Raw genomic sequence first — 15,624 nt, forward strand, 5'->3', positions numbered from 1 at the left:
GTGAAAAAAACGTTTCTTTCACATAATTTTAACATTCTGTCATAAAGAGCCAGATGTTCGACTTATTTTCCCATCTCAAGAGGTTAAATGTAAAAAATGACTATAGGAAGTGGCTATTAAGTGCGAAGTAAAAGTAAAGTAACAGTGTTGACTGTAACAGGGTTGACTGTAACAGGGTTGACAATTTAATCATAAATCAGCCATGAATCCCCTTTTGACAGGAGGAATGGAAACGTGTTGTGTGCAACAGGGAGGGCCAATTGAATGCATTGTTAATACATTTCTAGCCTGTCTATCTATTGGTAACAACGTTGACGTGTTATGCTCGACCTACTCAGTTTTCCACCACATAACAACAGAAAATGGCCAAAAAGAGTAGAACCATCTCACCTGCACAAGGTTTGACTATAAGATGTTCAATGTTTCTTTTGAAAAAAAATATTTAAAAAGGAATAGTTTCACCATATTAAAATGAGAGTTCAGTTCAAGTCACAGGGTTGACCTTAAAATGAGGGACATTTTTTAATTTTTTATTAAAATGAATCACTAATCAGATTAAATAAATAATAATCACCAGAAATTACTTTGTCAAAGCAACATAGAAGAAACATTCTTGTTTCTAGTTTTCGATTATTATTTGTGTACTTGTTTGACATTCTTGCTGCACTGTTAGGAGCTAGTGACACAAGCATTTAGCTGTACCCGCTATAACATCTGCCAAACTGTGTACATGACCAATAACAAATGTTTGGGGTTTAGTGGGTTAAAATCTTCCTAGAAGTCACAGAAGGTGCACAGAGGGACATGTCAAAATGCTGAATTTTTCCACTTTAGCAAGTCTTTGTTCATAATAACATTTATTGAATTTTTCATGTGGTCTATATTAAAGGGCACTCCATTGAATATAATTGGCTTTTATATTCTATATTTGTGCACAATTTCTACTTAAAATATCAAAGGGATGCAAAAGGCACTCATATCGTGGAACGACCAAGCACACATACCCTGAAATGTGTTCAACTAAAAACCAACTATCTGGGTCTCTGCACACATCTAACAGGTAGGGGGAAATAACATATTGATTCTTAGCAGTTGAGATGAGAGCCTGCACTTACAGTAGATGACTCACTGGAACCTACACTCCTTTGACAGCCCCCATTGTACAGTTCTATTTGTGCTCCTATACTTAAGGTTGAGAAATGTAATGCATGTCCTTTACAGAAGCAGAGCAACCACACAAAAGGAAAATGTACAGCTTCTATGAAAGGCTGAGTAACAGACAGGGCTGAAGGCTATGCCTTGTGCTCACATGAGAATGAGCAGGAGATGAGAGCCATAAGCCAGCATAAAAGTTGGTCAGTCAGTGGAGGACAATGAAGTTGTTGGTGTTGTTATTGATTAAACTATTGGCATCACTTTTAGAGGCCTTAGAGATGAGTAAGTCAAGTAAAATATAGAATAAGTCAAGAAAAACGATAGAGCAACAAGGATACGAATAAAATTGGATGCCCATACTTTGTCTAATATTTGTGGTACTGTAGCATACAGATTTATATTTGAGGATGTGTAAAAAGTATCTGCAGAATGATTGAACCAATATTTCTTAAAGAATACAATTATGTATTGATTTCCTCATAAACATTTGCATGTGTTATAAGAGGTCTCAGGACAGACTCCGGGAAATACAAGGGAGGTGCAGGATGAATTTGCGGGCTATTTAAGCTATTTTTGTCCATATTAAATGTTTTAGGTTTCATTACATTCTATAAGGAAAGTATAAAATGACAGAGATACATAAATCCATATTTTACCAGCCTTGTATACTTCAGTCAGCACTTTTTCTGAATTTCTCGCTAGTAATTTCTCTTAGTCTATTTTCATAAAAGGACCTTATTACCATTTCAAATGACTGAATCGTTTTAAGTCATGAGAAACATATTGTACGTCTCTATGTTTGGTGGTTGGTTTTATGATTTATTGTGTCTGAGCGTGTCATAGCTAAACTGTATGGTATGCTTCTGAACTCCAGGTGCTAAAATTAGAGGCAGTCCCAGAGGCCAGAGCTCCGCCTTAAGCTGCCTTGGAATTATGCTACTTCTTTCTGATGGCTAATAGCAATGTTCTGACAATTAACTATGAGCAGTAAGACATGAAGAAAAGGGTACCTACTTTGACTTTGTGTGTGTGTGTGTGTGTGTGTGTGTGCGAGAGAGAGAGAGTGAGAGAGAGAGCGTGAGAGAGAGAGAGTGAGAGAGAGACAGAGGGAGAGAGATGCTTATTTTGTGGAAGCCAGTACAGGCTAATGCACATCTCAACAGAGTGGGGCGAACTGGGGGGTCAGCAACTGTTGAATGGAATTATTAGACACTGTAAATCTTTTTTTTTTCTTCCTTTCTTTCTATTTTTCTTTCTTTCAGCATCTGTTTCTATTTGACCGTGTCTCTGCATTTGCTTGGGGAGAAAGAAAAAAAGAGAGATCAGACTCACAACAACATAACCTTAACTTCCTCTGACACCATCACACTCTTCTGAACCAAGTCACATAACAGCACACGAACAGAGTGGATTTACATTAGTAAAATATGTCTTGTGAGATCTATTTCCATTCAACATCAGATTTGCAACTTTTCCATTTACACTAGCCTGGGATGTGGTGTGGCCAAAGTCAAATTCCTGCTTCAAGTGTAAGTGCAGCTATTAGCATACTGTAAATATCATCGTATATAGACAAACAAAATAAGCATAGCAATTCAAACTATACAGGAGCTTCTCATCTAAACCATATTGCACATAGTGTTGTAAACACTTGATTAATGTAATGATTTACAAATGTGTGGATATTTTAAAAGCCTTTAATTTTCAATTTGGCTAAGAGAGCAAAAATGATGTCTACTGGTATTAAAGTAATTAAGGTAATTATTGTAGGAACATGTGGTGTCAGACAGCCTTTGTCCACACTACCACTCAGAGGGGGTATGTGGTGTAGATGTCTCCCACACTACCTCCAGAAGTAGTGTGGGCAACATTTTTTAAAGAGAGATTTGAATTTAGATCCGTCTCTTTACACTACACAAGTGTCTCTCCTGGACCTAGTTTGTGTTGTCAAAGTAGTGTAGTGTAAAGAAGCCCATAGAAACCTTTTCATAAAAACACCTAGCAAGGACAGTAACATTGCAATGTCTGCAAGTCAAGGTTACCACAGAATATCATCTAAACTATTATATAGCATTGACGAGCTAACCACCTCAGTCTCAGGCTTCATCAGTAAATGCTTTATCAGGAAATGCATCGCCGACGTTGTCCCCACAGTGAAGGTTCGCTGCTTCCCCAATCAAAAGCCCTGGATTAACACTGATGTACGCACTAAACTAAAGGACATAGCTACCGCATACAGGGCTATCGCAGCCAAATTCCGAGGCTACGGCTGAGGACACAAACGCATGCAACAAGCCCCATTTCATATGTACAGTGCATTCGGAAAGTATTCAGACCTCTTCCCTTTTTCCACCTTTTGTTACGTTACATACGGCCTTATTCTACAATGGATTAAACACTTTTTTTCCTCATCAATCTACACACAATACCCCATTATGACAAAGCAAAAACCTGGTTTTTAGAAATGTTTGCAAGTGTATTAAAAATAAAAAACAGAAATACCTGATTTACATAAGTATTCAGCCCCTTTGCTATGAGACTCGAAATTGAGCTCAGGTGCATCCTGTTTCCATTGATCATCCTTGAGATGTTTCTACAACTTGATTGGAGTCCACATGTGGTAAATTCAATTGATTGGATATGATTTGGAAAGGCACACACCTGTCTATATAAGGTCCCACAGTTGACAGTGCATGTCAGAGCAAAAACCAAGCCATGAGGTCGAAGGAATTGTCCGTAAAGCTCCGAGACAGGATTGTGTCGAGGGGGAAGGGTATCAAAACATTTCTGAAGCTTTGAAGTTCCACAAGAACACAATGGCCTCCATCATTCTTAAATGGAAGAAGTTTGGAACCACCAAGACTCTTCCTAGAGCTGGCCCCCTGGCCAAACTGAGCAATCGGGGGAGAAGTGCTTTGGTCAGGGAGGTGACCAAGAACCCGATGGTCACTCTGATACTCTAGAGTTCCTCTGTGGAGATGGGAGAACCTTCCAGAGGGACAACCATCTCTGCAGCACTGCACCAATTAGGCCTTTATGGTAGAGTGGCCAGACAGAAGCAACTCTTCAGTAAAAGGCACATGACAGCCCGCTTGGAGTTTGCCAAAAGGCACCTAAAGGACTCCGAGACCATGAGAAACAAGATTCTCTGGTTTGATGAAACCAAGATTGAACTCTTTGGCCTGAATGCCAAGAGTCACGTCTGGAGGAAACCTGGCACCATCCCTACGGTGAAGCATGGTGGTGGCAGCATCATGCTGTGGGGATGTCTTTCAGCGGCAGGGACTGGGAGACTAGTCAGGATCGAGGGAAAGATGAACGGAGCAAAGTACAGAGAGATCCTTGATGAAAACCTGCTCCAGAGCGCTCAGGACGTCAGACTGGGGAGAAGGTTCACCTTCCAACAGGACAACGACCCTAAGCACACAGCCAAGACATCGCAGGAGTGGGTTCGGGACAAGTCTCTGAATGTCCTTGAGTGGCCCAGCCAGAGCCCGGACTTGAACACGATAGAACATCTCTGGAGAGACCTGAAAATAGCTGTGCAGCGACAGTCCACTACTATTCTATCCACGTATTCTTCAGATATACTATATATTCTATCGACATACTGTCCATAATGTCTATACATCCCATCACATATATATATTTATACTCCGGACTCTGACATTGCTCGTCCTAATATTTCTATATTTCTTAATTCCATTATTTTACTTTTAGATGTGTGTGTATTGTTGTGTATTGTTAGATATTACTGCACTGTTGGACCTAGGAACACAAGCATTTCGCTACACCCGCAATAACATCTGCTAAATACTGTATGTATCCAATTAAATTTGATTTGATTTGATTTGACGACCTCCGCAGAGCCATCAAACAGGCAAAAGGACAATATAGAAACAAGGTGGAATCCTATTACACTGGCTCCGACGCTTGACGCATGTGGGAGGGGCTACAGTCCATTGCAGATTACAAAGGTAGACCTAGCCGTGATCTATCCAATGATGCCTCTCTTCCAGACGAACTCAATGCATTTTATGCACGTTTCGACAAAAACAACACCAAGCCGTGCACGAGGGCCCCAGCCTTCCCAGAGGACTGGGGTGATCTCGCTCGCCGAGGCCAACGTGAGTAAGGTTTTCATTCTGGTCAACACTCGCAAAGCCGCGGGGCCAGACGGTAATCCAGGGCGTGTTCTCAGAGCATGCACAGACCAGCTGGCAGGCATCTTCACTGTAATTTTCAACCTCTCCTTGTCCCAATCTGTAATCCCCACATTCCTGACCACCATCATTCCTGTTCCCAAGGACTCTAAGGCTACCTGCCACAATGACTACCACCCTGTAGCATTAAGATAATAATGAAGTGCTTTGAAAGGCTGGTCATGGCACATATAAACTCCATCATCCCAGACACCCTAGAGCCACTCCAATTTGCATACTACCCCAACTGATCTAAAGATGATGCAATCTCAACTGCACTCCACACTACCCTCTCTCACCTGGACAAGAGGAGTACCAACAGTTGAAGTCGGACGTTTACATACAACTTAGCCAAACACATTTAAACTCAGTTTTTCACAATTCCTGACATTTAATCCTAGTAAAAATTCCCTGTTTTAGGTCAGTTAGGATCACCACTTTATTTTAAGAATGTGAAATGTCAGAATAATAGTAGAGAGAATTATTTATTTAATATTTTATTTCTTTCATCACATTCCCAGTGGGTCAGAAGTTTACATTCACTCAATTAGTATTTGGTAGCATTGCCTTTAAATTGTTTAACTTGGGTCAAACGTTTTGGGTAGACTTCCACAAGCTTCCCACAATAAGTTGGGTGAATTTTGGCCCATTCCTCCTGACAGAGCTAGTGTAACTGAATCAGGTTTGTAGGCCTCCTTGCTCGCACATGCTTTTTCAGTTCTGCCCACACATTTTCTATAGGATTGAGGTCAGGGATTTGTGATGGCCACTCCAATACCTTGACTTTGTTGTCCTTAAGCCATTTTCCACAACTTTGGAAGTATGCTTGGGGTCATTGTCCATTTGGAAGACCCATTTGCAACCAAGCTTTAACTTCCTGACTGATGTCTTGAGATGTTGCTTCAATATATCCACATAATTTTCCTTCCTCATGATGCCATCTATTTTGTGAAGTGCACCAGTCCCTCCTGCAGCAAAGCACCCCCACAGCATGATGCTGCCACCCCCGTGCTTCACGGTTGGGATGGTGTTCTTTGGCTTGCAAGCATTCCCGCTTTTTCCTCCAAACATAACGATGGTCATTATGGCCAAAAAGTTATATTTTTGTTTCATCAGACCAGAGGACATTTCTCCAAAAAGTACGATCTTTGTCCCCATGTGCAGTTGCAAACCGTAGTCTGGCTTTTTTATGGCGGTTTTGGAGCAGTGGCTTCTTCCTTGCTGAGCGGCCTTTCAGGTTATGTCGATATAGGACTTGTTTTACTGTGGATATAGATACTTTTGTAACTGTTTTCTCTAGCATCTTCACAAGGTCCTTTGCTGTTGTTCTGGGATTGATTTGCACTTTTCGCACCAAAGTACGTTCATCTCTAGGAGACAGAACGCGTCTCCTTCCTGAGCGGTATGACGGCTGCGTGGTCCCATGGTGTTTATAGTTGCGTACTATTGTTTGTACAGATGAACGTAGTACCTTCAGGCGTTTGGAAATTGCTCCCAAGGATGAACCAGACTTGTGGAGGTCTACAAAAAGAATCTGAGGTATTGGCTGATTTCTTTTGATTTTCCCATGATGTCAAGTAAAGAGGCACTGAGTTTGAAGGTAGGCCTTGAAATACATCCACAGGTACACCTCCAATTCACTCAAATGATGTCAATTAGCCTATCAGAAGCTTCTAAAGCCATGACATAATTTTCTGGAATTTTCCAAGCTGTTTAAAGGTCACAGTCAACTTAGTGTATGTAAACTTCTGACCCACTGGAATTGTAATACAGTGAATTATAAGTGAAATAATCTGTCTGTAAACAATTGTTGGAAAAATTACTTGTGTCGTGCACAAAGTAGATGTCCTAACCGACTTGCCAAAACTATAGTTTGTTAACAAGAAATTTGTGGAGTGGTTGAAAAACAAGTTTTAATGACTCCAACCTAAGTGTATGTAAACTTCTGACTTCAACTGTATGTAAGAATACTGTTCATCGACTACAGCTCAGTGTTCAACACCATAGTGCCCTCCAAGCTCGTCACCAAGCTCAGGACCCTGCGACTGAACACCTCCCTCTGCAACTGGATCCTGGACTTCCTGACACGCCATGTTGAGAGTAGGCAACAACACCTCCGCCACTCTGACCATCAACACGGTGGCCCCCCAGGGGTGTGTGCTTAGCCCCCTCCTGTACTCCCTGGGTCAAGAGCTTTAAGTTCATCTGTGTTCACATCACTGAGGACTTAACATGGTCCTCTCACACCAGAACAGTCGTGACGAAGGCACGGCAACGCCTCTTCTCACTCAGGAGGCTGAAACTATTTGACATGGCCCCTCAGATCCTCAGGAACATTTACAGCTGCACCATTGATAGCATCCTGACTGGCTGTATCACCATCTGGTATGGCAACTGCACCGCCCGCGACCGGAAGGCCCTACAGAGGGTGGTGCGGATGTCCCAGCGCATTACTGGGGGGCCGAAAAATTGCCAAAGACTCCAGCCACCCGAGACATGGACTGTTCTCCCTGCTCCCGTCCGGCAGTCAGTGCCGGTACATCAAGGCTCAGACAAACAGACTCCTAAACAGCTTCTATCCCCTGGCCATAAGACTGTTAAATGGCTAACAACTGCTACTCTCCCTCTCCCACAGACTATCCACACTGACTCTATGTCCATCCACTGGTCTCTACCCACTCAGACACAACCAATGCTGCTTCTAAAATGATTAATGATTAGATGTATTACTCCATAACACTGCTGTCCATTTATTGTTGATTGCCATTAGTATTTATCTATTTATCCTGCTACTGGTCACTATTACTCCTGTTTACATGTACAGTATATATTACCATTAGTATATCCCCATAAGTATTTATATATTCCTGCAACCAGTCACTTTTCAGCCCTGTTACATGCATATCCTACTACCAGTCACTTTTTATGTATAAACCCACCTCAACCACTCCTGCACATTGAATAAGGTACTGGCACTGACCTGTACTATATATCCTTTTTTTTTCTTCTTCTTTTTTTGCGGGGGGTAGATCAGCTTAATATTGCAGATAGATTGTAACTTCCATCAATGTAATTGTCTGCATCACTTCCAATCCCCCATGTTTATATATATATATATATATATATATATATATATATATATATATATATATATATACAGTGGGGGGAAAAAGTATTTAGTCAGCCACCAATTGTGCAAGTTCTCCCACTTAAAAAGATGAGAGAGGCCTGTAATTTTCATCATAGGTACACGTCAACTATGACAGACAAACTGAGATTTTTTTTTCTCCAGAAAGTCACATTGTAGGATTTTTAATGAATTTATTTGCAAATTATGGTGGAAAATAAGTATTTGGTCACCTACAAACAAGCAAGATTTCTGGCTCTCACAGACCTGTAACTTCTTCTTTAAGAGGCTCCCCTGTCCTCCACTCGTTACCTGTATTAATGGCACCTGTTTGAACTTGTTATCAGTATAAAAGACACCTGTCCACAACCTCAAACAGTCACACTCCAAACTCCACTATGGCCAAGACCAAAGAGCTGTCAAAGGACACCAGAAACAACATTGTAGACCTGCACCAGGCTGGGAAGACTGAATCTGCAATAGGTAAGCAGCTTGGTTTGAAGAAATCAACTGTGGGAGCAATTATTAGGAAATGGAAGACATACAAGACCACTGATAATCTCCCTCGATCTGGGGCTCCACGCAAGATCTCACCCCGTGGGGTCAAAATGATCACAAGAACGGTGAGCAAAATCCCAGAACCACACGGGGGGACATAGTGAATGACCTGCAGAGAGCTGGGACCAAAGTAACAAAGCCTACCATCAGTAACACACTACGCCGCCAGGGACTCAAATCCTGCAGTGCGAGACGTGTCCTCCTGCTTAAGCCAGTACATGTCCAGGCCCGTCTGAAGTTTGCTAGAGTGCATTTGGATGATCCAGAAGGGGATTGGGAGAATGTCATATGGTCAGATGAAACCAAAATATAACTTTTTTGGTAAAAACTAAACTCGTCGTGTTTGGAGGACAAAGAATGCTGAGTTGCATCCAAAGAACACCATACCTACTGTGAAGCATGGGGTGGAAACATCATGCTTTGGGGCTGTTTTTTCTGCAAAGGGACCAGGGACGACTGATCCGTAAAGGAAAGAATGAATGGGGCCATGTATCGTGAGATTTTGAGTGAAAACCTCCTTCCATCAGCAAGGGCATTGAAGATGAAACGTGGCTGGGTCTTTCAGCATGACAATGATCCCAAACACACCGCCCGGCAACGAAGGAGTGGCTTCGTAAGAAGCATTTCAAGGTCCTGGAGTGGCCTAGCCAGTCTCCAGATCTCAACCCCATAGAAAATCTTTGGAGGGAGTTGAAAGTCCGTGTTGCCCAGCGACAGCCCCAAAACATCACTGCTCTAGAGGAGATCTGCATGGAGGAATGGGCCAAAATACCAGCAACAGTGTGTGAAAACCTTGTGAAGACTTACAGAAAACGTTTGACCTGTGTCATTGCCAACAAAGGGAATATAACAAAGTATTGAGAAACTTTTGTTATTGACCAAATACTTATTTTCCACCATAATTTGCAAATAAATTCATTAAAAATCCTACATTGTGATTTTCTGGATTTTTCTTTCTCATTTTGTCTGTCATAGTTGAAGTGTACCTATGATGAAAATTACAGGCCTCTCTCATCTTTTTAAGTGGGAGAACTTGCACAATTGGTGGCTGACTAAATACTTTTTTTCCCCCACTGTATATATATATATATATATATATATATATATATACAGTGAGGGAAAAAAGTATTTGATCCCCTGCTGATTTTGTACGTTTGCCCACTGACAAAGAAATGATCAGTCTATAATTTTAATGGTACGTTTATTTGAACAGTGAGAGACAGAATAACAACAACAAAATCCAGAAAAACGCATGACAAAATTTTTATAAATTGATTTGCATTTTAATGAGGGAAATAAGTATTTGACCCCTCTGCAAAACATTACTTAGTACTTGGTGGCAAAACCCTTGTTGGCAATCACAGAGGTCAGACGTTTCTTGTAGTTGGCCACCAGGTTTGCACACATCTCAGGAGGTTGGCCACCAGGTTTGTCCCACTCCTCTTTGCAGATCTTCTCCAAGTCATTAAGGTTTCGAGGCTGACGTTTGGCAACTCGAACCTTCAGCTCCCTCCGCAGATGTTCTATGGGATTAAGGTCTGGAGACTGGCTAGGCCACTCCAGGACCTTAATGTGCATCTTCTTGAGCCACTCCTTTGTTGCCTTGGCCGTGTGTTTTGGGTCATTGTCATGCTGGAATACCCATCCACGACCCATTTTCAATGCCCTGGCTGAGGGAAGGAGGTTCTCACCCAAGATTTGACGGTACATGGCCCCGTCCATCGTCCCTTTGATGCGGTGAAGTTGTCCTGTCCCCTTAGCAGAAAAACACCCCCAAAGCATAATGTTTCCACCTCCATGTTTGACGGTGGGGATGGTGTTCTTGGGGTCATAGGCAGCATTCTTCCTCCTCCAAACACAGCGAGTTGAGTTGATGCCAAAGAGCTCAATTTTGGTCTCATCTGACCACAACACTTTCACCCAGTTCTCCTCTGAATCATTCAGATGTTCATTGGCAAACTTCAGACGGGCATGTATATGTGCTTTCTTGAGCAGGGGGACCTTGCGGGCGCTGCAGGATTTCAGTCCTTCACGGCATAGTGTGTTACCAATTGTTTCCTTGGTGACTATGGTCCCAGCTGCCTTGAGATCATTGACAAGATCCTTCCCGTGTAGTTCTGGGCTGATTCCTCACTGTTCTCATGATCATTGCAAATCCACGAGGTGAGATCTTGCATGGAGCCCCAGGCCGAGGGAGATTGACAGTTATTTTGTGTTTCTTCCATTTGCGAATACTCGCACCAACTGTTGTCACCTTCTCACCAAGCTGCTTGGCGATGGTCTTGTAGCCCATTCCAGCCTTGTGTAGGTCTACAATCTTGTCCCTGACATCCTTGGAGAGCTCTTTGGTCTTGGCCATGGTGGAGAGTTTGGAATCTGATTGATGGATTGCTTCTGTGGACAGGTGTCTTTTATACAGGTAACAAGCTGAGATTAGGAGCACTCCCTTTAAGAGTGTGCTCCTAATCTCAGCTCGTTACCTGTATAAAAGACACCTGGGAGCCAGAAATCTTTCTGATTGAGAGGGGGTCAAATACTTATTTCCCTCATTAAAATGCAAATCAATTTATAACATTTTTGACATGCGTTTTTCTGGATTCTTTTGTTGTTATTCTGTCTCTCACTGTTCAAATAAACCTACCATTAAAATTATAGACTGATCATTTCTTTGTCAGTGGGCAAACGTACAAAATCAGCAGGGGATCAAATACTTTTTTCCCTCACTGTATATACACACATACATACACACATACATACCCACATACATACATACATACATACATACATACACATATCCTTAAAAAATATATAAATATTCACCTTTTTTTCTTTCCAACCCCGCCACCCTTTCCCTACTTGGAGTAAACTATTGAACAACAATGCTTAGGCCTCTACTTCCAGCTTATACTTACTATCTACATTTTATGGACACAGTCAATTTTACAATAATTACATTTTGTTTGTTCTTTCTCCTGAACTTCTTCTACTCTCAACCCCTCCGATCATTTTCATGATGTCCATCCGGTTTGCTTCAATATGCCATGTCTTTCTAACTGTGCTCCTTCACAAAAGCTCCCAACCTACAACCTATACACTTATTATGGACACAGTGTGCCTACATTATTAGTTATCTTGTTATTGTTTGTTGTTAGTTGTTATTAGTCCCATACTTCAATTCCATTCAACACCTCCCATCTATCTTTTAACACCATCCATATAGGATTTCTATTTGCCATATATATTTCAACTGTACTGTGATGTCTTACAAAAGTTCTGAACATTTCTATTCTCATTGTTTCTACAGATTGTGAATTGAAAATAAACATTTTTGCTAATAGTATTATTATGTTATTGATCGATTGACTATGACTTTTCAGATCACCCAGTAGTGCTATCTGCAGGGTTAGCTCCAGGTAAATATTGCAATCCTTTAGCCATTCCTGGACCTGTGTCCAAAAACAAGCTACAAATGGACAGTACCAAAACAAATGATCTAATGATTCTGTCTCTTCACAGCAAAATTTGCAGAGCTGGGAAGATTGTATCCCCCATATAAATAACATTCTATTGGTAGCAAGAATTTTATATAATCATTTAAATTGAAAGATTCAAAGTTTTGAATCCGGTGTCGTTTTGCGTATCAGTTCATAAACACTATGCCATGGGATCGGTACGTCAAAAATCTCTTCCCAACTATTTTACAATCTATATGGGACGGCTGTCAATCCTTTGGTCCTTAAATGAAACTTATATACTTTTTTTATTTATCACAGTTTTCCTTAACCAATTATGTTCTTTAATGCAAGGCCGACAGACAAGTTCCTTACTTTCTCCCCCTTCCACTTTCCTCTTCTATCTTTGCAGTAAGGCTGCAATTATTTGGTTGTAATTTTGGGTAGAGCAGACATTTCCATGTTTTTGTTAGCTGCATGTGCGACATAACTCCACCAGTCCTACCGATGATATCATTTACAAAGATTATACCTTCTTTAAACATTTTGTCAAAAAAAAAGGTGTTTTGTAAATTAGTATATTTGAGTTTAACGACAATATTTGTTGCATTATTTGTTCTGTCGTTTCTGGAGGATTACATTGAAATTGCAACCAACTTTCTATGGCTTGTTTTAGAAATAGTGATATCTGGGAGATGATTTCCTTTTAAAATAACTGAAAATGAGTGGTTGTAATCTGAATAAAGGGGAAAAGGCCATTCTTGAACATTGGGTGAGACAATCTTACTAATTTGCTAGAGAACCAGTTCGGATTTAAGTATAACTTTTGTATGTCTGAAACTTTTAGTGATAGGTCTAATGCTTTAATATTTAATAATTGCTGTCCTCCAAATTCATATTCATTACATAAATAGGCCCGTTTTAATTTTGTCTGGCTTGCCGTTCCAAATAAAATTGAATATTTTTTTTCTCATATCATTTAAACAGTTCGCTAGGCGTAGGCAAGACCATAAGCAAATAGGTAAACTGGGATAATACTAAAGAGTTAATCAGGGTGATTTTTTTCCACAAATTGACAGGTATTTACCTTTCCATGGTAGCAAGATCTTATCTATTTTTGCTAACTTTCTATTATAATTTATTGAAGTGAGATCATTTATTTCCTTTGGGATATGTATTCCGAGTATATCCACATCATCATCATACCATTTTATTGGTAAACTACATGGTAATGTAAAAATTGTATTTTTTATTGATCCAATACATAATATAGTACATTTGTCATAATTTGGTTGTAATCCAGAGAGGTTAGAAAATGTATCTAGATCCTCTATGAGGCTGTGGAGTGATTCTAGTTGTGGATTTAAAAGAAAACATGAATCATCAGCGTACAATGACACCTTTGTTTTTAAGCCCTGGATTTCTAATCCCCTGATATTATTGTTGGATCTGATTTTAATAGCTAACATCTCGATGGCCACAATAAATAGATATGCTGATTTTGGACAACCTTGTTTCACTCCTCTTGACAGTTTAAAACTTTCTGAGAAATAGCCATTATTTACTATTTTACACCTAGGGTTACTATACATGATTTTGACCCATTTTATAAGAGATTCACCAAAATTGAAATGCTCCAAGCATTTATATATAAACCCCAGTCGTACTTTATCAAATGCCTTTTCGAAGTCTGCTATGAATAGCAGGCCTGGTTTCTCCGATTTTCCATAATGTTCTATTGTTTCCAATACTTGCCTTATATTATCTCCAATGTATCTTCCATGTAAAAAAACCTGTCTGATTAGAATGAATAATATCCAACAATACCTTTTTAATTCTATGCGCTATACATTTTGCTAGAATTTTTGCATCACAACACTGAAGTGTAAGGGGCCTCCAATTTTTTTAATGGACTGGATCTTTATATTTTCCACTTGTATCCTGTTTCAGTAATAATGAGATCAGACCTTCTTCTTGAGTGTCAGATAATCTACCATTTACATAGGAGTGGTTAAAACATGCTAATAACGGTCCTCTTAGTATATCAAAAAAGGTTTGCTATACCTCGACTGGTATGCCATCCAACCCTGGAGTTTTCCCGGACTTAAAGTCTTTAATTGCATCCAGAAGTTCCTCCTCTGTAATTTCACCTTCACATGAGTCTTTCTGTATGGCTGTTAATTTTACATTATCAATAGAAAAAAAATCTCTACAATTAGCTTCAGTTAGAGGAGATGGAGGCGACTGAAACAAAAACATATGCTTAAAGTACTTTGTTTCCTCCTTCAAAATATAATTTGGTGAATCATGGGTTACTCCGTCAATTGTAACCAGTTTCATTAAATTCTTTTTGGTAGCATTCCTATGTTGAAGATAAAAAAATAATTTGGTGCATTTTTCCCCATATTCCATCCAGTTTGCTTTCTTTTTATAATATATTACACTTGATCTTTCTTGAATAAGTTTCTCCATTTCTTTTTGTTTTTCCTCTAATTTATTATGAGCCTCTATGTTACAGTTTTTATTGCCATCTATCTGTTCTGTTAGACTTTCTATTTCCTTTGTTAGTATAAACTCTTTTGACCTAAATTGCTTTTGTTTTCGAGATGAATACTGAATTGCATGGCCTCTAAAGGCACATTTAAAGGTGTCCCATACAATAAGGGGATTTGCTGTACCTATGTTATGTCGGAAAAAGTCAGTTATAAATTATTTTGTCCTAGTTCAAAATAAATTATAATCCAATAGGCTTTGATTAAATTTCCAATATCCTCGCCCACGTGGAAATTCAGTTAGAGTAATGTATATGCTAATTATATGATGGTCCGACCGCATTCTGTCCCCTATCAACACTTTTTAAACTTTTGGTGCCAACGAGAATGAGATAAGAAAGAAGTCAAGACGACCAGCTTGATTGAGTCTCCGCCATGTATATCTCACTAGATCAGGTTTATTTAAGCCTCCATATATCTACTAGTTCTAATGTATCCATGACATTCACAATTTCCTTAAGAGCATGTGGGTGATTGTTTGTGGTGTGATTTCATTTACGGTCCATTGAGCTATTTAAAACAGTATTATAATCCCTCACCATAATAATATTGTCTTGAATTGCTTGCAGGGTTGATCA

Source organism: Coregonus clupeaformis, chromosome 21, assembly GCF_020615455.1.
Source record: "Coregonus clupeaformis isolate EN_2021a chromosome 21, ASM2061545v1, whole genome shotgun sequence".
In the NCBI taxonomy this organism is placed as follows: Eukaryota; Metazoa; Chordata; class Actinopteri; order Salmoniformes; family Salmonidae; genus Coregonus; species Coregonus clupeaformis.